This window comes from Carcharhinus amblyrhynchos, chromosome 2 (assembly GCF_965287045.1).
Source record: "Carcharhinus amblyrhynchos chromosome 2, sCarAmb.v2.hapA, whole genome shotgun sequence".
NCBI classification, from domain to species: domain Eukaryota; kingdom Metazoa; phylum Chordata; class Chondrichthyes; order Carcharhiniformes; family Carcharhinidae; genus Carcharhinus; species Carcharhinus amblyrhynchos.
The window spans coordinates 7,655,167-7,678,358 of NC_137325.1; the positions used below are offsets into that span (position 1 = coordinate 7,655,167).

At 44.4% G+C, this 23,192-nt stretch overlaps 1 protein-coding gene across 1 annotated transcript in view; it reads right to left on the reverse strand.

The window, feature by feature from the left end:
• Nucleotides 1–15,020, reverse strand: part of cpne4b (copine IVb) — a 308,216-nt gene extending 293,196 nt beyond the window's left edge. The window contains exon 1 of the mRNA XM_080215148.1: nt 14,830–15,020. The gene's annotated coding sequence lies outside the window, so the exon portion shown is untranslated. The remainder of the gene's footprint in view (nt 1–14,829) is intronic.
• Between the last annotated feature and the right edge of the window lie 8,172 nt (nt 15,021–23,192).

The following is a 23,192-nucleotide window of genomic DNA, read 5'->3' on the forward strand; positions in this document are numbered from 1 at the left end:
AAGAGAATATCTAGCACTAACAATCCTCAGAAGTTTCTCCTCAACTTTGTTTGAAAATGGGAGTTCTCTTATTTCAAAACTATGCCCCCCCGCCCAAGTTTTAGATGCCCTGATGAAGGGGGAACATCCATTCAATATCTATCCTGTCAATCACTCTAAGGATCCTGTATGTTTTGAGAAGATCGCCTCATTTTTCTAACGAAAGTCCAGGGAGTATAAGCCCAACCTTTCCACATAGGACAACCCCTCCATCACTCGTGCACACAGTCTTTGAACTGCTTCCATCGTAGGTCTGTCATACGTGGGTGGCACAGTGGTTAGCACTGCTGTCTCACAGGTTCAATCCTGATCTTGGATGACTGTCTGTGTGGGGATTGCATGTTTGCACAGTGTCAGAGTCTCAGTCCAAAAGGTGTGCAGATTAGATGGATTGACCATGATAAGTTGTCTCTGTGTCCCAAGTTGGGTGTTAAGGTGGTGTAAATATGTGGGGTTGGCCTGGACGAGATACACTGTTGGAGAGTCAGTGCAGACTTGATGGGCTGAATGGCCTCCTTCTGCACTGTAGGGATTCTATGATCCTTTCTTAAGGAGACCAAAACTGTACACTTTCATATTCTATCTTCTCTCTACGTGGGTTCTCTTTTTTTCTACTTAGAAACATAGAAACTAAAAGCAGGAGTAGGCTGTTCGACCCTTCGAGTCTGCTCTGCCGTTCATTTTGATCATGGCTGATCACCGAATTCAACATCTGACCCCCCCCCCCAGTAATCCCTTCAACCCCAAGAACGATATCCAGTTCCTTCTTGAAAAATCAGACAAAATTTTGGCTTAGGGTTAAACTGTCGACCAACGTGGTTTCCCTCAAGAGGTTAAAAATGCAAAAAAAAAGTGTTCAAGTTAACACAAAGATCTGATGATTGTTGCAATCGAAATGATCAGGCAGCCAGTGAGGATGCTTTGAATGCACACACAGGGTAACAAAATCAATGAAAGACTGTCATGTATTAATGGGAGGTTAATAATACAATCAGCAACTGATGTGCTATTTCTTTGTCAAAAAAATGATTAAGACTGTAAACCTAAAAAATGCCTTCATCTGCTTTCCATTATTGCACAGTAATGACCAATGGTTTTAATTTTATTGTTCAAATTACACTATCGCAGTTAGTTATTAAATAACTGTGACTCATCAATTAGTGCATGTCAGCATTAAGCACTCATCATATTTTGCTGTAAATTACTTTCCTAATTCAATTTATTGTTTGCCCATGTTAATGCACTTTATGATTTCTGGTTATTTTAGGAACAGAATTAATGATTTGCCATCCTCCCCATTTCAGTGTTACTTGGCCCACTGCCCCCCTTCTCTGACCTGATATGGGGTACAGTGTCTGGAACTAAATCTGCACAGGTATGCTGAACAGCACAGCCCTGGTCAATGGAGGTAATTTTCATTAATATCTGCTTACTTTATGCTCCCACAGAATGTGGGTGTTGCTGACGAGACCAGCATTTATTGACCATCCCTAATAGCTCTTGAGAAGGTGGTGGTGAGCTGCCTTCTTGAACTGTTGCAATCCATGTGGTGTAGGTACACCACAGTAAGAACTCTCACACCACCAGGTTAAGGGTTTATTTGGACTTTAACCTGGTGTTGAGAGACTTCTTGCTGTGCTTACCCCAGCATCTCCACACCGTGTAGGTACACCCACAATGCAGTTAGGGAAGCAGGGACCCGTTCAGCATGCTAACGTGCTCTGAGTGTAGGGGATTCATTTTGAAAATCCCACTGAGAAAACACTAGGATTTACTCCAGTTTTTATGTGAATTCGACACTTGGGATTTTCTAGGGGAGAATTCCAGCCCAGATTCTCACCCCCAGTACTGATTGGCCAAGAAGATGCCTTCCAAAAAGGAAGGCCAGCCTGGAAATCCTTCGATTGGCAGGTGGCAAGGGTAACTGAACATCTCCAGGGTCCCACAGATTTCTCTCTCTCATTTAATTTCCTCAATTTTTCTTCCATTTCCTCCCTTCCTTTCCAGAGGAGGTTTACCAGGATGTTGCCTGGTATGGTGGGAAGGTCTTATGAGGAAAGGCTGAGGGACTTGAGGTTGTTTTCGTTAGAAAGAAGGTTGAGAGGTGACCTAATTGAGGCATACAAGATGATCAGAGGGTTAGATAGGGTGGACAGTGAGAGCCTTTTTCCTCAGATGGTGACACGAGGGGTCATAACTGTAAATTAAGGGGTGGTAATTATAGGACGGATGTCAGAGGTGGGTTCTTTACTCAGAGGGGAGTAAGGGCGTGGAATGCCCTGCCTGTAGTAGTTGTGGACTCACCAACTTTAAGGGTGTTCAAATGGTCAGTGGATAGGCACGTGGATAACATTGGAATAGTTTAGGTTAAGGGTCATTAGATTGTTGCGCTGACCAGTGGAACCATCGAGGGCCGAAGGGCCTGTACTGCGCTGTAATGTTCTATGTTCCCCACCCCCTTCCTTTGAGAAGGCACCTTTCATCCAAAACCATCCCATCACAGCAGCCAATGTCAGTCACGTGGAAGGGACGGTGTGTAATTCAGGGCCTGATTTTACCATTGCATTGCGCTCGTTTTCGGGCGAGAGGCGAATAGTGCGATCCGCGGCCACGTCCGCAGATTCCCACTTGGCCCGAAAATGGCCACAATCCGAACTACGCCTGAAATGGGCACGAGGTCAATTTAAATGCATTTGCATGCATTTAAACTGACTTAATGAGCTGGACGCCCAATCTTAGGGGCATTTCTCCTTTACCACCGCACGTGCCCGCATGACCTTTGTCGAGTATGTCTGTTTTGGGCACGATAAGCCCCACCCACAGCACGATTCAGACTCGCGACTTTGTTTTCAGGCTGAATGCGTAGGGGGGGGCACCTGAGGGCAGGTTTCCAAGGCGGATCTGAATCAGGCCCAGATTCAGCACTGAGAATCAAAATGGCAAAATCGCCTCCTCAAACTCTATTCCACTTCCTGCGCAGACATATTGCTTCCTAAATGTGCTGTGCTAGAGGGAACCAGCCCCGGAGCTACGAGCAGTATCGAGGCCCACACTGAGTGGACCAGAAGCACCTCCCCTTCCCCAGAAGGGAAGCTGGATCCCAATTACCCCATCCGCAACAGCGCTCTGTAACTGGGTGATTGGCTTTCAGCTGGCACGGTGTCTCCTGCAGCTGATGGGATAGCATTCTGCGCACGGCAACCAAGGATTCTGTGCATGCGCAGTCAAATGACCGTGCCAACATCCTTGGGGTCATCATTGACTAGAAACTCAACTGGATTCGCCACAAACAGTGGCTACAAGCGTAGGGCAGACACTAGGAAAATTGCGTCAAGTAACTCACCTCCTGACTCCCCAAAGCCTGTCCAGCATCAACAAGGCACAATCAGGAGTGTGACGGAATACTCCTCACTTGCCTGGATGGCTGCAGCTCCAACAACACTTAAGAAGCTTGACACTATCCAGGACAAAGCAGCCTATTTGATTGGCACCACATCTACAAACATCCATGCCCCCCCATTACTGACACTCAGTAGCAGTGTGTACTATCTACAAGATGCACTGCAGCAATTCACCAAAGATCCTTAGGCAGCACCTTCCAAACCCACAAATACTTCCATCTAGAAGGACAAGGGCAGCAGATATACCACCACCTGCAAGTTCCCCTCCAAGCCACTCACCACCCCGACTTGGAAATATATCATAAAAAGTCTGACAACATCAGGTTAAAGTCCAACAGGTTTTCTGTTGAGACTTCTTAGTGTTTACCTCATTCCAACACTGGCATCTTCACATCTTGAAAATATATCGCCATTCCTTCGCTGCCACTGAATAAAAATCCTGGAATTCCCTCCCTAACGGCATTGTGGGTCAACCCACAGCATGTGGACTGCAGCGATTCAAGAAAGCATCTCACCACCACCTTCTCAAGGGCAACGAGGGATGGGCAATAAATGCGGGCCAGCCAGCGACACCCATGTCCCACGAATGAATAAATGAAAATAGCAGAAAGCTATCGGTGGCCATCTTGCATTGGCCGGGGACACTGGGATTTTCAAAAGGGCCCTCACAAATCGGGGTGGGGGCAATGTTTCATTAGCTCCTTGAATAATGATGGTGAATACACAATACACATCTGATCCAGACACTGCAGGACCTAACAGCTGTCCTCCCTGCGATGTTTTCCCTCGGCTGCAAGTATTCAGAGACACATCGCACAATTAAAAGTATTGTGTTAACAGGCACAAAGCACGGTGATTGATGTCCCATTTGTGTCTAACCGAAGCAGAGCAAGTCCATCGAGCTAGCTTCAGAATCAGGATTAATAACCTGTCGACTATCACCACCTCTGTGTCCTTACTCCTAACCCTAGGGCATTGCACAATGAGATCTGGCCCAACTCAACATAAATTAATAAGTAATTCTGATTAATCATGAACCCGCACACCCTAAGACTATGAACACTCACAATGAAATGTCAAATGCTATCATGATTGATTACAATCATAAAAGGACAATCCTTAGAAATTGTATTGCAAATTGTATCATGACTGTGTTTGATTTGATCATTGTAACAGTGGGAGGCTCGATAATTAATCACGATCAGCATGTTTATATTCGCTGTGTTGTTTAGAATTAAACTCGCAGTTCAAGTTGCTTCATTCAAATGATCTCAGACGACAATCTTATGTTAATCGCAATTGAACATTCTGCATAATCCATCTACTGAGTCTGATAAACTCCTATCTGTACCCAGCCCTCTAACAACAAGAGATCAGTGTTTTACTGGTCACCTGCGAGATTAGGCTCCAATCCCTGATCCCACAATATCTCCAAGCTTCCCAAATTGATACTCGGAATTCCAGCGGGAGACACGGCAGATGCCAAAGTGTAAGCGCTGCACCAGGGACCCAGGTTCAATTCCCAGCTTGGGTCACTGTCCACGTGGTGTCTCCCCACGTCTGCGCGAGTTTCCTCCGGGTGCTCCGGCTTCCTCCCGCAGTCCGAAAAACGTGGTTAGGTGCATTGACCCAAACAGGCGCTGGAGTGTGGCAACTAGGGGAATTTCACAGTAACTTCATTGCAGTGTTAACATAAGTCTTACTTGTGACACTAACAAATAAACTTCAAGCTTTAAAGTGCTCGGTGTGGATGGTCCAGATTTTTGTGGTCATAAATCCTTCAACCATCCACGGAAGACAAGCATCGAGCTTCAAGGTTGGAATTCATATCAATGGATACTGCGGTTTGCATGCCAATGAATTACTTACTGGCCCAGTGATGCACCCTCACTGTCAAAAATCAGCACTCATTTGGGAAAACAACAAACAGGAATTCTGTGCAAGGAAAACCTCGGACAATGCTGCATTCGCGTAGGAGCAAACTAAAAAGGTTTTTCGAATGGTTAGGCACGACTTCTTAAAAAGTTTTTACCTGGTATCTAAGTTCAATTCAGGTGTATGGTACAGTGGTTAGCACAGCTGCCTCACAGCATTAGGGATCTGGTTCGATTCCCAGCTTGGGTCACTGTCTGTGCAAGTCTGCACATTCTCCCAGTGCCTGCATGGGTTTCCTCCCACAGTCCAAAAGATGTGCTGGTTAGGTGCATTGACCATGCTAAATTCTCCCCGAGTGTAACCCAAACAGGCACCGGAGTGTGGTGACTAGGGGATTTTCACAGTAACTTAATTGCAGTGTTAATACAAGCCTACTTGTGATACCAATAAATAAATTTGAAATTTTATTCCTTTTATGAAGAGCAGCCTTCATAAACATAATTGGTTTTGCTGACCTAGTTTTTTAAAGTTTATTCACCAAAAAGGATCTTGACAATATTTCTATGAAAAAAATGTATCTTTTATCTTTCCTTTTACTAATCCAGCTCCTCTCCTGGAGTGCCCAGTACTAGTTATACATCAGTTGTGTTGAATTGTATGCGGACGGTGGACATTAACTGGAGTTTCACTTCAGCACACTTTATTCGAGCCATGGTGTGATTGAGTTAGGAGGCGTATGCCTGCAATGTTTCACTGTGTAAATAAGTATAAGATGGAGCAAAGGTTGTATCCAGTAGCATTCTTCAGGAAGGAGCTTTCCAGAGTAGAACACAAGTAACCACCCAAAACCCTCTCAATGGGCATGAGATAAGCCTCAAATATCGCAACTTCTATCTTTGAGCCAATTTCCACACCATCATCCAAGGACCTCAGCCACTGTTCACACCGGCAGGATTTTCCCATCCCGCTGCAATAAACAGATTTGGCTGGCCGCCAAATTCTCCCACTTTGCTGCAGTGGGGGCAAGGCACAAACGGCAGCTAAACCCATGCCCCTAGATTCCTGATTTGGTTATTTGTCGACAGGACAGGTGGAAGACATTCAGCCCATCTGCATCCCCCTCCCACAAGCGGCCCTCCTGTAGAATATTGGATCTGCAAATCTAGACTTAAATCATACGCGAGGTAACACCAGCCCAGACCACAAACAACTGGGTCTCCTTACTGAACTCTCATTCACTAAAGCGACAAGACTATCCATCAACTACAGCGAGTCATGAAGCCAGCGTGAAGATTCAGTGCCTGGAGAGACACACAAAGAAGTGAAGAATCCACCAAGATGCAGCGAAAGAAAATGCTTCGGCACAACACAATGCAATTCCACTGCTCCTGCTTCCCTTGACCTACTTAGACACATTGCCCTATTGTGAATCTCTAGAACATTATAGGTTCAGAGATGAAGAAATCATTATATCTGTAATTTTACAGGGTCAGCGACAGGCACCTACGTAGCATCTTTAATTCAACTTGAAGCTGCAACTTCAGCCCAACATATTTCTTCTCAGCAAATTGCTCAGTGATGATGTTGAGGGGAAAAATAGGGTATCTGGAACTTGGGAGAACAGGGCCACCATTTGATACCCTTGCCCCTCACCTTAATTTGCACACAATTTATAGGGAGCGCCATTAATCCCAACATCACCTTTGATAGCAGAGTTTGGTCACATCAATTGGTCACTCAAAAGCGAGATAAACTGAGACAATCTAAAAAGCAGCAACCCTTTTAAAGGGAAAATTCCTTAAACAAATATAAATTAAACTTAAACATCAAACTAAAAAGGTGATTAACAGGGTGGATAATATCTCCCAGTCCTTGCAGTGCCCAATGCACACAGAAAGTCTCCAGAGTGCCAGTGGACACTACATATTCCCTCTTCAGGTATACCCACTTGTGAATGGACGGCACAGTGATTAACACTGCTGCCTCATGGCACCAGGGACCCAGGTTCAATTCTTGGCTTGGGTCACTGTCTGTGTGGAGTTTGCACATTCTCCTCATGTCTGCAAGGGTTTTTTGGACTGTGGGAAGAATGTGTGGTTAGGTTGATTGGCCATGCTAAATTGACCCTCATGTCAGGGGAATTAGCAGGGTAAATACGTGGAGTTATGAGAATAGGGCCTGGATGGGATTGTGGTCAGTGCAGACTCAATGGTCTGAATGACCTCCTTCTGCACTGTAGGGATGCTATGGATTCTTTGAATGTAGCCATGTACTCAAAAACAGTTCCACACACCTGATGAAGGAGCACCATTTCCAAAAGCTTGTGGGATTACAATCAAACAAACTGGTCAGACTTAAACCTGGTGTCGTGAGACTTCTTACTGAAGCAAGTTTGGCCAGCCCCAGGAACAAGTTCACAAAGATCCTCCAACTTCTCCCCACAGCCACCCACCCCCCACCCACCCCCTGCCAACCCCAGTGCATATCCTTGTCCACATTAGTATCACAGAGAATGGGCTTAATTGGGCAGATTACAATTGTGAAAAAGACTTTCCCAATCGCTCCGATCAGACACTTTCACTACATTGTGATTTGATTTATTATTTTCACTGTATTCAAATATTGTTTCTTGCGCACTATATAGACAAAGCATACTGTTCATAGAATACTAGGAGAGAAAGAAACAACAAGGTATAGAATGTAGTATTACAGTCATAGCTAGGGTGTAGAGAAAGATCAACTTAATGCAAAATAAGTCCATTCAAAAGTCTGACAGCAGCAGGGAAGAAGCTGTTCTTGAATCGGTTGATGGGTGACTTTTGTACTTTTTTTCCTGATGGAAGAAGGTGGGAGAGAGGATGCCCGGGATTGCAAATATCAAATTCCATGAGGATTTAAGTTGGCTTTTTTCGCTCTCTTTTTGAAACACGAATGCAAAAAAAATGGAAAATAAGAATTAATTTCCAAATTGAAGAACCATGCTTGTGTCTCCCAGCAAAGGTAACAAGAAGCAATCAAGTCACCATTGTTGTAACTGTACACTGAGGAGTAAATGGCCAGCACTGAGCTACAATGTAGTAATTTTGTTAAGCAGTTCTAATGATAGTGAGCAGATCAACTCAATTACATCACAGCCTTATAATCATTCCCAGGCATTTTATTTCATAACTTAATTGATTGTTATATGGCAAGATACCCAGGATGCGATTATGGTTCAGTAGCTTAAATGGTTTTAAATCCTAACAGTGACAATAGGAGTTGAAGGAATATGCATTGAAGGTACAAAAACACACTACATTGTGTTAGCACAATGGGGCATTAATAGGTTCCATTCACCTATCAAATACAGCCTATTATCACCTGCCAGGAGGATAACAAACTTTCATAATGACTACAGTGTATACAGTCCCACCACAGTCTCTTTAGCTCTCTCTTGTTAGTCACTCAGTTTGAGCATCATAATACAATTGAACCATCAAGGCCTTCTGTGCTCACTGGACACTGCAGGAACCCAAGTGCCTTATCGAACCCTCTGAATCACATTTTAATTTGATGTTTTAAGTTTTGTTTGTGATTTGCGTGCTCTATTGTGAATTGGGGCAACAGTGACAGTGGTTAGTGCTGCTGCCTCTCAACGTCAGGGACCCAGGTTCGATGAGTCTACCGGTGTCCGTGTGGGTTTCTTCCCATATGTTGGAAAGGTGCTAAATTCTCCCTCAGTGTACCCGAGCAGGTGCCAGAGCGTGGCGGCTAGGAGATTTTCACAGTAACTTCATTGTAGTGTTAATGTGCACAGTAAGGCGGCTCACAACACCAGGTTAAAATCCAACAGGTTTATTTGGAATCATGAGCTTTCAGAGCATTTTATCCAGATGAAGGGCAGTGCTCCGAAAGCTCGTGATTCCAAATAAACCTGTTGGACTTTAACCTGGTGTTGTGAGATTTCTTACTGTGCCCACCCAGTCCAATGCCAGCAACTTCACATCAGTGTTAACGTGAGCCTACTTGTGACACTAATCAATAAACTTTAACTTTGGCCTCCCTATTCAGTGAAAATATCTTGCTTCATTTCATTTCCTGACTTTTTTTAAAAATGTATTCTCTGGCCAAGAATCCAAATAACCCAAAATCCCAACCGCTAGCAGACAGAGTTTGAAAGATTATACTGTGTCAAAGTGCTAACATGGTATTTCTCAGGTACGTTACATGGAGTATTAAGGGATGGAATCATGGAAAATTCCTATGCAGCAGCATCCATGGGGAAGATCTGGGGGTTAAAATGTTCCTTGAAAAGGTGTAAGCCAAATATGGGACATGGCAAAGGCATGCTACAGAAGAACACCGAATCCAGGCTTGTTAACTGAAAGTAATGATAGAGCAAATCCGAAGCAACAAAAAGCTAACATCATTTAAACCAAATATTCAGTCAAATGTTGTTGGGAAAAGTAACAGCGCATTAACCACACACCTTTATTCATTTCAAATCCATCAGCAAGTTCACAGGCGTAAGAGGAAATGGAGAGTTGCTAATGCCCAGAACTTGCTTCCATCCCTTCACAATTTGCTTCACATCAAGTCCTTAACCCTGCCTCGTCCCCCCCATCATTTATCACCGTAGGCTATGTAGAAAGCCAAGGTGAGAATTTAGTAGTGTAAATGACATGGTAATTGCTAATGCAATGCCTGGCAACCCAGAAAAGGAACAATTCAGGTCGTTCGCTCTCATTCCTCTATGTCATGAAGTGTTAGAGATTTCTAATTATGTCAACTTTCTATTTTCTCCTTTTCTCGTACCATTGGATAAAGAGAGAAAAAGAATAGATGGAACAATCTCCTTCCCCCCCCCCCACCCGTTTCTTTTTCTGCACCTGAGTTAATTATTAATTCATCTTTTTCTTGCTGCCTTTCTATTTCTTCTTCAATCTTCAAGTCTGATTGGTTAAGGAGATACACTAGTTAGTCCTGTCCAGTAAGATCCCAAGTGCTCCATTGCCCACATCACCCCACTATCACAGAATCCCTACAGTGCAGGAGGCCATTCAGTCAATCAAGCCTGCACTGATAACAATCCTATCCTGTCCCTATCCCTGTAATTCCACACATTTACCCTGCTAGTCCCCCTGACACTAAGGGGCAACTTAGCATGGTCAATCAACCTAACCTGCACACCTTTGGACTGTGTAAGGAAACCCATGCAGACATGGGGAGAAGGTGCAAACTCCATACTGACAGTTGCCAGAATTGAACCTGGGATCCTGGAGGTTTGCACTTCCAGCAAGTTGCAATGCAGAAAAGAGAAACATCTCATTGACAGAGCACGTCGGGAGATTCCTGAGCCTTTGAAACTTTCCCCGATTGTTGGAGAATGCCATCAGTTTAGAGCAGTCACTGTAATCTGTGAGGCTAAGGACTTGACGTTTAGATGTGAAACAAATTGTGAAGGGACGGAAGTTCTGGGAACTCTCAGCTCTCCACATATCTCTGAAGCCCCTGAACTTGCGGACAGATTTGAAGTAAATAAGTGTATGTGTTGTGAACACGGTTAAACAGCACATTACTCCAACAGGGGGGCGGGTAATCCAATCCCCATTTTAAGAAGAGTCATACCCAAAATTAAACTATGAATAAAGTATTGTGATACAGTTTTAGCCAGACTGGAAGAGGGTGAAATTACATGAGCATTTTTTTTCAGCCTGCATGCTTTCCAATTTCTGTTCCAGTATTGCAAAGTTACCCATGGACTGATAAACACAATTCTCCCAGCGGTGCCCGTTAATAATGCTTAACAAATTATACCGGTTCACTACCAACATAGGAACAGACCTTCAGAATGGCATAATCTTATCCGTCAATAGTAATATGTTATAGGGCAAAGCTCACACATCTGAGACAAGAATCCGCTCGCAACGATATCCTCCTCTCCCTCCCTCCTGCCCCCCCACCCCCACACAGTCTGCCTCATTGTGCTGCACTATATGACAACAAATCTTGCACCCTCTCCTTTCCTTCTCCCCATGTACACTATGCTTTGACTGTACAGCGTGCAAGAAACAATACTTTTCGCTGTATGTTAATACATGTAACAATAATAAATCAAGTCAAACATGCAAACCCTTGCCAAAATTCCATCAGTTATTTGATTCAGAACTATGAGATCTATTTCCACGCTGATTTCTTTTTATTCATTAGTGGGACACGGGTATCACTGGCTGGACCATATTTATTGCCCATCCCTAGATCCCTAATGGCAGTTGGGAGTCAACCACATTGATCACATTCCTGTGGTGTGCGTTTCATTCACCAGATTCTTAGCCTGCAGCACCGTTTTGGGAACATCATTTCAAATCCTCAGTCAGCACAGAGTTACAGCTCCTTTTAAAAATAAGTAATGAGGAATCGCACAGAGATTTAAAAAAGTGTTCGGACGCAAACTGTCCAGTGTCAGATTATTGGGCAATTTATATGAAACAAAGCCCACGTTCCGCTGGTTAAATCACCACCTTCTTCTGTCACTGCTTAATGAAAACCATTTTTCTTAGAATCATTGAATTTATGACCTTATTCTGCTATCTTCTGCTCGAGAATAAGGAAGCTCCTCTCATTCCTTATCTCAGCTGTTTGAGAGTGAAGTATGATATTTGGGGAGGGGGGGGGCGGATTTGCAACATGCCAATTTTTTTAAAGTTTCAATTAACTACACAGATTAAAAGCAAAATGCTGCAGATCTGAAATCAAGTTGGGAAATGCTAGAAATACTCAGCAGGTCTGGCAGCATCTGTGGGAGAGAGAAACCGAGTTAAACATCTTGAATTCATATCATTCTGCTTGCGAACTCTGAGCAGCTCGATTAGACTGCGAGCATTAACTCCGTCCCACGTAAGCTGCCAGGTTTTTCCAGCATTTCCTGCTTCAGTGCAAGTGTGAAGATTTAACTATTTTCCGGATATTCTGAGTTTCTAAAGGCTGAATCAGAGCAGATTCAAGCAACTAAGATGTGATTCTTAATACTTAATTCCACGCATTAACATGCTGTCTCTTGTTCCTTCCATCTCTACTTTATTTAATGAACACAGATCTTTTCCTCTCAAATCAATCAGCTGTTTTGCCCAAGCATCATAGAAACCCAAAAGGTGCGGGAGAAACCATTCGGCCCATCAAGTCTGCACTGACTCTCTGACAGAGTATCTTACCCAGGGCCTCTTACCCACCTTTTCATTGGAACCCCGCACGTTTACCACGGCTAATCTTTGATTTGATTTATTATTGTCACATCGATTAACGTAGTGAAAAGTATTGCTTCTTGTGCACTTACAGCCAAAACATACTGTTCATAGAGAAGGAAATGAGAGAGTGCAGAATGTAGTGTTAGTCATAGCTAGGGTGTAGAGAAAGATCAACTTAATGCAAGGTAGGTTCATTCAAAAGTCTGATAGCAGCAGGGAAGCAGCTGTACTTGAGTCAGTAATCCATTTTATCTACACATCTTGGGACACTGAGGGACAATTTAGTCTGGCCAATCCACCTACCCGCACATCTTTCACAGAATCCTACACAGAACCCTACAGTGCAGGAGGCCATTCAGCCCATTGCATTTGCAGCGACCACAATCCCACCTAGCCCCTATCCCCATAACCCCATGCATTTACCCTAGCTAGTCCCCCTGACATTAAGGGGCAATTTTGCATAGCCAATCCACCTAACCTACACATCTTTGGACTGTGGGAGGAAACTGGAGCACCCGGAGGAAACCCACGCAGGCACGGGAAGAATGTGCAAACTGCAGAGTGACCCAAGCCAGGAAGTGAACCTGGGTCCCTGGCACTGTGAGGCAGCAATGTTAACCACTATGCCACCATGCTGCCTTAACTGTGGGAGGAAACCCACACAGACACAGAACATGCAACTCCACACAGACACTCGCCCAAGGCTGGAATTGAACCCAAGTCTTGGCTGTGAGACAGCAGTGCTAACCACTGTGCCACCCAAGGTGGGAATACCGACCATCCATCTGAGAAATGGCTATTCTACAAACGTATAAAAGGGACTAACGAACAAATATCAAATTACAGAATCAGAGTGCTGGCAGCACAGAAGGAGGCCATTTGGCCCATTGTGTTTCTGCTAGCTCTCTGCAAGAGCAGCTCAGCCTGTCCCACTCACATGCCTTTACCCGCAGCCCTACAATTGTATCTTTAAATGTCTCGAGATAATTCTACAATTTCTTTTGAAATTAACACAAATCTCATGCCTTCACTGGTCTGCCACAGCAGTACTTCTGCCGATAGCTTGTTGGGATATTCTCCAACGGAGCTGCTTTGGAACCAACGCTCCATGAGCAAGCTTGCAAATATCAATCAGGTAACAGTATGATTGTTTTGACTGCTGCAACTTAAGAATAAATTCTTCGTGTCAAATGGACAAGCTTAACAACACCGCCTTGCCAGACTGCGTGTATAATTAAAATGATTGTGTGTGTGTTAAAAATCACTGCTCATATAGAAGTGTAATTTTCAAAACTTGTAACCTGGAAATAGCAACAAGCCCCATCAGTTTCAAAGCTGCACTATCACCTCAGTAAAAAGTCTCATTTTCAAACCCACAGGTTGGGCTCAGAAATTCTGCTTCCCTTTCTATGTTTTTTTTCCCCTACTGTACATTCTGAACGTAGCAATTTCACTTAGCCAGCCAAACAAAAAAGCAGTAACGATTAGCGGGGTTCTCGATCTCAAACGCACACTAGAAAAGGTGAGGGGTTTAAAAATAAATGGGATGGCTAAAGTTTGAGATCCCTTCTCTCGTGTCCAAACAAATGCTCAGTAAAATTAACCTGCAATTTTAAAAAGAAAGTTGGCCAGTTCTCCAGGAAAGGAAAAGACGTTTGATTAAAAAATTGATATGCACATCAGTTCAGCAAAAACCTTTTCACGTTGAAACTACAATTTAAAAGTATTTATGGTGTTTCAAGAACACAAGCGCAATTCACACACACACACAGGACAATGTGACACTAAACGCGCTGATAAACGTATGAATTGGTTACAATCATCCATCCTTTAAAACACACACCATTGTTCAGAGAGACCTGAGCAACATTCTGGGTCTCCTTTAGAACGGAGCATCCCTCCAATTTGGGGCTGCGTTGCTCCCTATTGGAAGTAGGGAAACTCTTAAGCTGTTTAATTACCTTTTTTTAAAAAAAACAGGGCTTCAGAACTGAAGCAGCAAAAGTGAATATTCCGAGGGATTCCGGCTGCAATTTCAAGTGTTCCCAGGCGATTTTGAACAATTTCTCTCCAGTGGGTGGTGGGAGAGGAGGGTGGGGAAAACACAGTTTTGAAAGCTTGCAAAAGACATGAGGAAGTCCAGGTTTGCAACCCAATGACATTCCAATTTATAAACCTCAAATCATTCTCAAATACACAATCAGATTTCGCCTCGGAAAGTTCCAAAAATGACAGTCTGACGGTTATAAAGAGAGCAAGTGATTAAAGTAAATCATTTGAAGATGTCTTACCTGCTTTGGAGATGGTGTTTTTTTTTAAAAAAAGAAAATTAAAAATCCTCGCTGGGTTCCAGTAAATAACGACTTGTTTCTTTATGTCTCTCTCGCTCCCTCTTTCCCCAGATCACTTTATCAGGAACAAGGTGTGTGGTTAGCTGTGTACAAGGCGCAATTCCATAGTCAGCGCAGTGGCTGTATCTGGGACTGGGAGACTCCAGTGGACTGAAGGAGCACACAGTTCACAGCTCTCTGAATCTCGTTACTCCTTCAACAATATCACAGCCTCCTTATTTCAAAGACCAAGATTCGCTCCTAGATACTACGCCAGCGCCCTCTATAGCTCTGTCCACAGCTCACCTGAAAAAATACTGACTCGGTGAGTGTAAGACTTGCATTTATATAGCGCCTTTCTGGGTCCTTCTTTTTGGGAGATCCCAAAACACTCCACAGCCAATGGCCGGAATTTTGCCGTCCTGCCTGCTATGGAAAGGTCCGTTGACCTTGGGCGGGATTTTCCGGTTTCAGGGCAAGTGAGACTGGAAAATCCTGCCCAGTGAGTTTAAATCGTTTGTTAATCAGAGGTTTACATCATGGAAACAGGCCCTTCGGCCCATCTTGTCTATGCCACCTTTTTTTAAAACTCCTAAGCTAGTCCCAATTGCCCACATTTGGCCCATTAGTGTCACTAGTAAGGCTTACATTAACACTGCAATGAAGTTACTGTGAAAATCCCCTAGTCACCACACTGTCTGGGTACACTGAGGGAGACTTTAGCATGGCCAACACACCAACCAGCATGTCTTTCAGACTGTGGGAGGAAACTGGAGCACCCAGAGGAAAGATACACAGACATGGGGAGAAAGTGCAGATTCTGCACAGACTGACCCAAGCCAGGAATTGAACCCAGATCCCTGGTGCTGTGAGACGGCAGTGCTAACCACTGTGCCACCCATGAAGAGGAGTGAGGGGAAGTAAAGACAAAATACTGCTGATGCTGGAATCTAAAACAAAAGCAACATCTCAGCAGGTCTGACAGCATCAGTGGCGAGAGAGAGAGAATAGAGCTAACATTTCAAGTCTGGACAACCCTTTGTCAGAGATGAAGGCAAAGAAAATCAAATGAGATTTATACTGTGAGGGTGGGGGTGAGGGGGGCTGTAATTGGACAAAGGGAATTTAAATAACAATGAGAAAGGAACAGTCATTCTTTCAGGTCGAACCAAGCAAACAAATTTAAATTACATTCAGATTTTAAATTACATTCAGAAGGAGTGGTCAGAATGTGTCAATGGCAGAACAGATCATAAAGGATTGGTAGTTAAATACCTCCTCAGAGGCCAGTGTCCCTTCACCCAGATTCCCTTTATTTACAAACTGGTCTCTACTCCTAAGAGGGCTCCAAGCACACAGTCAGAATCCAGAGTGTCAGTAACCCTGAGGCTGCTCGTTATATACACAGGCCAGCCTCCCAGATTAGTGCAGGCGATCACTAACTCAATCAGGTGGGTCTTTTTGCATACCAAACAAGTAAACAAACTCAAATTAATTTAGGGACAAATTAAAAGGGGCAGCCCCCCCCCCAAAAAAGAAAGGGGGGGAACAGCCCGAACAAAAAACAAAGTCAAAAGGAAACTTAAAAAGTTAAATCAAAATGTGCTTGTAAGGGTCTATAACACAGCCCAGCCCCTGCGGTGCCCAGCGGGCACGGAAACCGTCAACTGCACCTGTGGACACTGCATGCCCCCTCTCCAGGGACAGCTGGTCGTGAATGTAGCCGCGGTAGAGGGGCAGATAGTCAGGATGGACGACCCCACCGATCGCCCGCTGCCTGGAAAATGGATAGTAGGACTGGCGTTGTTACAAATATTAGTGAGAAAGAAACAAGGCTCTGCTGGGATCAGGTCCAAGAAGCCAACCTCACAGGCCTCACTGAGGTCATTAAATGAAATACTTGTGAAATGTGGTCACGGTTGTAATGGCAGTCACAGCGCACAGATTACTCATTGGGTATAGTGTTCCTGTCATCATCTGATAAGTGGAGGCATAGTGTTTACTTCTGTTGCGGCTTTTGTATTTTGTCAAAATCCAACTTGAATGACATCAAAAGTGGACTTCCGTTTTCAGAAACACAGGGCAAACTCCTGCAAAGCAGTAAAAACCAGATCAGATGTCGACTGAGGGTTAGATATTGGCCCGTTGCGGAATAGTATTATGGGGTCTTTTACGCCCACCCAAGTGAGCAGAAAGGGCCTCAGTGCGACAGCTCATCTGATGACTGCACCTTCAACGGTGCAGCTCTCCCTCAGCACCACACTGGATGACAGCATAGGCTGTTTTGCACTTGAGTCTCAGAAAGGGGATTTGAACCGACAACATTTTGACTCAGAAGCACACAAAATGTCACTTTCTTTTTAACCGTACCTTCACACGCCTCTGGGGAATGAATGGCACGGTGCCACAATAGTTAGCACTGCTGCCTCAGAGCGCCAGGGACCCGGGTTCAATTCTGGCCTTGGATCGCTGTCTATGTGGAGCTTACATGTTCTCCCCGTGTCTGCGTGGGTTTCCCCTGGGTGCTCCAGTTTCCTCCCATAGTCCAAAAATGTTCAGTTAGGTTGATTTGTCATGCCAAATTGCCCCTTAGTGTCCCAAGACGTGTAGGTTAGGGGGATTAGTGGGGGAAAATGCGTGAGGTTATGGGAAAGGTGGTATCCTCTGTCGAAGGACTGGAGCAGACTAAAAGGGCCAAATGGCCTCCTTCTGCACTGAAGTGATTCTATGGAATTCTATCTGGAATAAACTCCTGAGCAAATTGTCAGCCGATGGGACTGCATTATGAACACTCTCTTCATGGCCAACAGGCACTGGACTTGAACTCAGAGCTCCAGAGGTAGGGGGCATGCTCACTGTGTTCACCTAATATGGCATCAGTGCTGCAATCAATTAGAGAATAAAGGGTGGCACGGTAGCACAGTGGTTAGCACTGCTGTTTCACAGCTCCAGGGACCTGGGTTCGATTCCTGGCTTGGGTCACCATCTGTGTGGAGTCTGCACATTCTCCTCGTGTCTGCATGGGTTTCCTCCGGGTGCTCCTGTTTCCTCCCTCAGTCCAAAGATGTGCAGGTTAGGTTGATTGGCCATGCTAAAATTGCATAGTTTAGAGGGATTATTGGGTAAATATGTCGGGGTATGGGGGTAGGGCCTGGGTGGGATTGTGGTCGGTGCAGACTCGATGGGCCAAATGGCTTCTTTCTGTGCTGATTCTATGAACCACTCTCTCCAACTCTGATCAAAATGTAGCAGAACAGGGCAGTGAGCGAAATACTGGAAATCTGAAATTAACACAGAAAATGCTAGAAAAACACAGCAGGTCTGGCAGCACTTGAAGAGGAATCATGCAGACTTGAAAGGTTAACTCCATTTCTCTCATCCATGGACACTGCCAGACCTGCTGAGATTATCCAGCATTTTCTGTTTGTAATTAGCCGAGTGAAATGACCCCATTATGTCCCTTCTGGCACAAAGGGAACAAAGCATCTCTTTGAGGATAAAAGCAAATTACTGTGGATGCTGGAATCGGAACCCAAAGGAGAAAATGCTGGAAGATCTCAGCGGGTCTGGCAGCATCTGTAAGGAGAGAAAAGAGCTGACGTTTCAAGTCCAGACAACCCTTTGTCAAAGGATATGAGTTTTGGCAAAGAGTCATCTGGACTCAAAACATCAGCTCTTTTCTCTCCTTACAGATGCTGCCAGACCTGCTGAGGGTTTCCAGCATTTTCTCTTTTGATCTCTTTGTGGGTGTTTGTGTGGCTCAGTTTGACAACACACAGACGCCGTAACAAAGTATAAACACTTGGTACCGTGACATGTTGACAGTAACACGATACCTAATTTACATGAGTAGATTGTGAGCCTGTCATGGTAAAACCCCCATCAGCGTATTTCCCATGTAGTATACAGAGAACTCCCAAGTTAGCGTCAGTCACTGTCGCAACAACTCTTCACTGAAGAAAGCGATATGTTTCCATTTCAAACACAACATGACTTCCAAGAAAATCCAACCTGAAAAAATATCAAGATCAGATCTACATCTTCAGAAGGATGTGAGTTTTATGTGCAGTTTTAAGGTAGCTGCCCGTGTTCTTAAAATATTCTACCCAACATCACAGGTGATGTGAACACCAACAGAAACTGCAACCCTGTGTCAACTGACATTGGATCATAAGAACATAAGAAATAGGAGCAGGAGTCGGCCATCTAGCCCTTCGAGCCTGCCCCGCCATTCAATAAGATCATGGCTGATGTGAAGTGGATCAGTTCCACTTTCCTGCTTTCTCCCCATGTCTATCAGAAACCTATCTACCCGTGACTTAAATATATTCAGCAAGGTAGCCTCCGCCACTTCAATGGGCAGAGAATTACAGAGACTCACCACCCTTTGAGTGAAGAAGTTCCTCCTCAACTCTGATCGAAACTGCCCCCCCTTATTTTGAGGCTGTGCCCTCTAGTTCTGCTATCATCATCCAGTATCATCATCCAGAAAGCAGTAGACCTCTGAAATTCTACAGAAATGCAAAGCTTAATGCTTGTTTATTAGTTACTAGTAAGGCTTACATTAATACTTCAATGAAGTTACTGTGAAATTCCCCGAGTCGCCAAAGTCTGGTGCCTGTTTGGGTCAATGCACCTAACCAGCACGTCTGTAAGAATGTGGGAGGAAATGTGCGAGGAATGTAGAAGGTCTAATACAGATAGGAAATATACAGTAAATGGCAGAGCCCTTAAGAGTATTGATAGGCAAAGGGATCTGGGTGTACAGGTACACTGGTCACTGAAAGTGGCAACGCAGATGGAGAAGGTAGTCAAGAAGGCATGCTTGCCTTCATCAGTCAGGGTATTGAGTTTAAAAATTGGCAAGTCATGTTGCAGCTTTATAGAACTTTAGTCAGGCCGCACTTGGAATATAGTGTTAAATTTTGTGGAGGCTTTGGAGAGGGTACAGAAAATATTTTACCAGGATGTTATCTGGTATGGAGGACATTAGCTATGAGGAGAGGTTGGAGAAACTTGGTTTGTTCTCACTGGAGCAACGGAGGTTGAGAGGAGACCTGGTAGAAGTTTACAAGATTATGAGAGGCATGGACAGAGTGAATAGTCAATTACTAGGGGGCATAGGTTTAAGGTGTGAGGGGCAAGGTTTAAAGCAGACGAGGCAGATTTTTTACACAGAGAGTAGTGGGTGCCGGGAACCCGTTGCTGGAGGAAGTAGTGGAAGCAGATACGATAGTGACTTTTAAGGGGTGTCTTAACAAGTACGTGAATGGGATGGGAATACAGGGATATGGTCCCCGGAAGGGTAGGGGGTTTTAGTTAAGTCAGTCAGGCAGCATGGTCATTGCTGGCTTGGAGGGCTGAAGAGCCTGTTCCTGTGCTGTAATTTTCTTTGCTCTTTGAAATCGAGCATCTAGAGGAAACCCACACAGACATGGGGAGAATGTGCAGACTCTGCACAGACAGTGACCCAAGCTGGGAATCGAACCCAGGTCCTTGGTGCTGTGAGGCAGCAGTGCTAACCACAAGTCCACACATCTTTCATTGAAAAGACCAAATCATTGAAGAGGTGGGGGCTGCACCAGCGAAGTAAAACAATGCAAGGTATTTGTTCAAGGGATGAGGCCCAGCACTTATTGCCCATCCCTAATTACCCCTCAAGAAGGTGGTGGTGCGCTGCCTTGTTGGTTGCTGCAGTGATGTAGATACACCCACAGTGCTGTTAAAAAGGGAGTTATGCATGGTGGCACAGTGATTAGTACTGCTGCCTCACAGCGTCAGGGACTTGTGTTTGATTCCCAGCTTGGGCCACTGGTTGTGTGGAGTTTGCACGTTCTCCCTGTGTCTGCATGGGTTTCCTCCGGGTGCTCTGGTTTCTTCCCACAGTCCAAAGATTGGCCATGATAAATTGTCCATTAGTGTCAGGGGATGAGATAGTAAATATATGGAATTACAGGAATAGACCCTGGGTGGGATTGTGTTTGGTGCTGGTTCGATGGGCAGAATGGCCTCCTTCTGCATTGTATGAATTCTATGATTCTATGAGTCGCAGAGACAGCGAAGGAATGGCTGATATATTTCCAAGTCAGGATGGTGGGTGACTTGGAGGGCAGCTTGCAGGTGGTGGTGTTCCCATGTGTCGGCTGCCCTTGTCCTTCAAGGTGGACAAAGTTGCAGGTTAGAAGGTAGTGTTGAAGAAGCTGAAATGAACTGCTGCAGGACAGAAAGGGTGGTGCTGAGGTGACAAGTGAGGCCAAGAAGCCTGTGTGTTTTAACTGCTGAAAGGTAAAGACTTTCTGGGCCAGCGCTGGAGGCTACAGAAAAAAACACTGGGATTTGCCAGGGTACAGAGAATGGGAGTCAACTTCGTATCATCTGCAAATTTGGAGATGATACATTTAATTCCCTCATCCAAATCATTAGTATATAATGTGAACAGTTGGAATCCTAGCACAGATCTCCATGGTACCCCATTAGTCATTGCTTGCCAATCGGAAAATGATCCATTAATGCCAACTCTTTGCTTCCTGTCTGCTAACCATGTGTATGAAGAACAGCTGATGACTCTGGGTCTGTACTTATTGGAGTTTAGAAGGATGAGGGGAGATCTTATTGAAACTCACAGGATACTCCAAGGCCTGGGTAGAGTGAACGTGGAGAGGATATTTCCACTAGTAGAAAAAACTAGAACCAGAGGGCACAACCTCAGGCTAAAGGAACGATCCTTTAAAACTGAGATGAGGAGGAATTTCTTCAGCCAGAGAGTGGTGAATCTGTGGAATTCTTTGCCTCAGAAGGCTGTAGAGGCCAGGTCATTGAGTGTCTTTAAGACAGAGATAGATAGGTTCCTGATTAATAAGGGGGTCAAGGGTTATGGGGAAAATGGGGATGAGAAAAATATCAGCCATGATTGAATGATAGAGCAGACTCGATGGGCCGAGTGGTCTAATTCTGTTCCTACGTCTTATGGTCTAAATAAACCACATCTACTGGTTCTCCTCGGTCAACTCTTGTTACATCCTCAAAGAGTTCCAATAGATTTATCAAGCGTGATTTCCCTTTTGTAAATCTGTGCTGACTTTGTTGTGACACGTGTATGTGCAAATCAACAAAAATTCAAAATAAACATCTACCCATGCTGATTCTCATCGAATCTCCAGGCGCTCGAGCAGGGGTTTGTGGAAGTTGGGATTAAAATAAATGTTGAACTTTTTTTTCCACAGTTTTCAGTCAAAAGGATTTTATTGGATTATACTTAAGCTTTAAGCTACATATCCTAAAATACATTGAGATGCTAATCTAAACTAAATACCCATTTAACAATTTAAAACAGTTTGAATCCATCTCAGAGAGGTGAAAGTGTAATAATTATGACTGGACCTTGGGAACGATCCAGTTTGTTGTCCTGTGAACTCGAAGAGACTCAACTGCTGTATTGGAACAAGCAATCGGATGGCACAGTGGTTAGCACTGCTGCCTCACAGCGCCAAGGACCCGAGTTCGATTCCCAGCTTTGGTTACTGTCTGTGCAGAGTCTGCATATTCTCCCCGTGTCTGTGTGGGTTTCCTCCAGGTGCTCAGGCTTCGTCCCACAGTCTGAAAGACGTGCTGGTTAGGTGCATTGGCCGTGCTAAATTCTCCTGCAGTGTATCCAAACAGGCGACGGAGTGTGGCAACTAAAGGGTTTTCACAGTAACTTCATTGCAGAGTTAATGTAAGCCTACTTGTGACACTGATCAATAAACTTTAAATCAGTCAGCAGGAATAAGCTAACATCTGGGGAGAGGGAGGAAATGACGTGATATAAAATCAAGAATAAACAGAGAAATGAACATTTCATTAGCTTCAGCTTCGACTGTAAGCTAACAGCCATTCCGTAATGCATCAATCATTTCAAACATAAATACATCAGGAGAGTGGGAATGAAGTGGTTTCTGAAGTGGTTACAGCTGGAGATCACTTATGTGAATCACCAAAATGAGGGTTACGAAGCATACAAACTCTTTAAGGAGATAGACTGCAGAAATTGTCAAGAATATCAGCCTAAGTACGATCGAGTTATTAAGCACTGCTGAAAGAATTCCCACAAGTACAATGTGGAATGTGAAAGCAGCTTCCAACTTGGAGGGAAAAGCGCATTGGTCTTGGGAAATATAGGAAAGACAACAGCGGAATTACCTGGCCAATCACACCGGTAGGATTTTCCAGTCCCACTGCAGCGAATGGAGATTTGGCTGAGTGTCAAATTCTCCATTCTCGCCAGCAGCAGCAAGTATATCCTCTCCACTCAAGCAAGAATATACTTGCACTGGTGGCAGGACAGT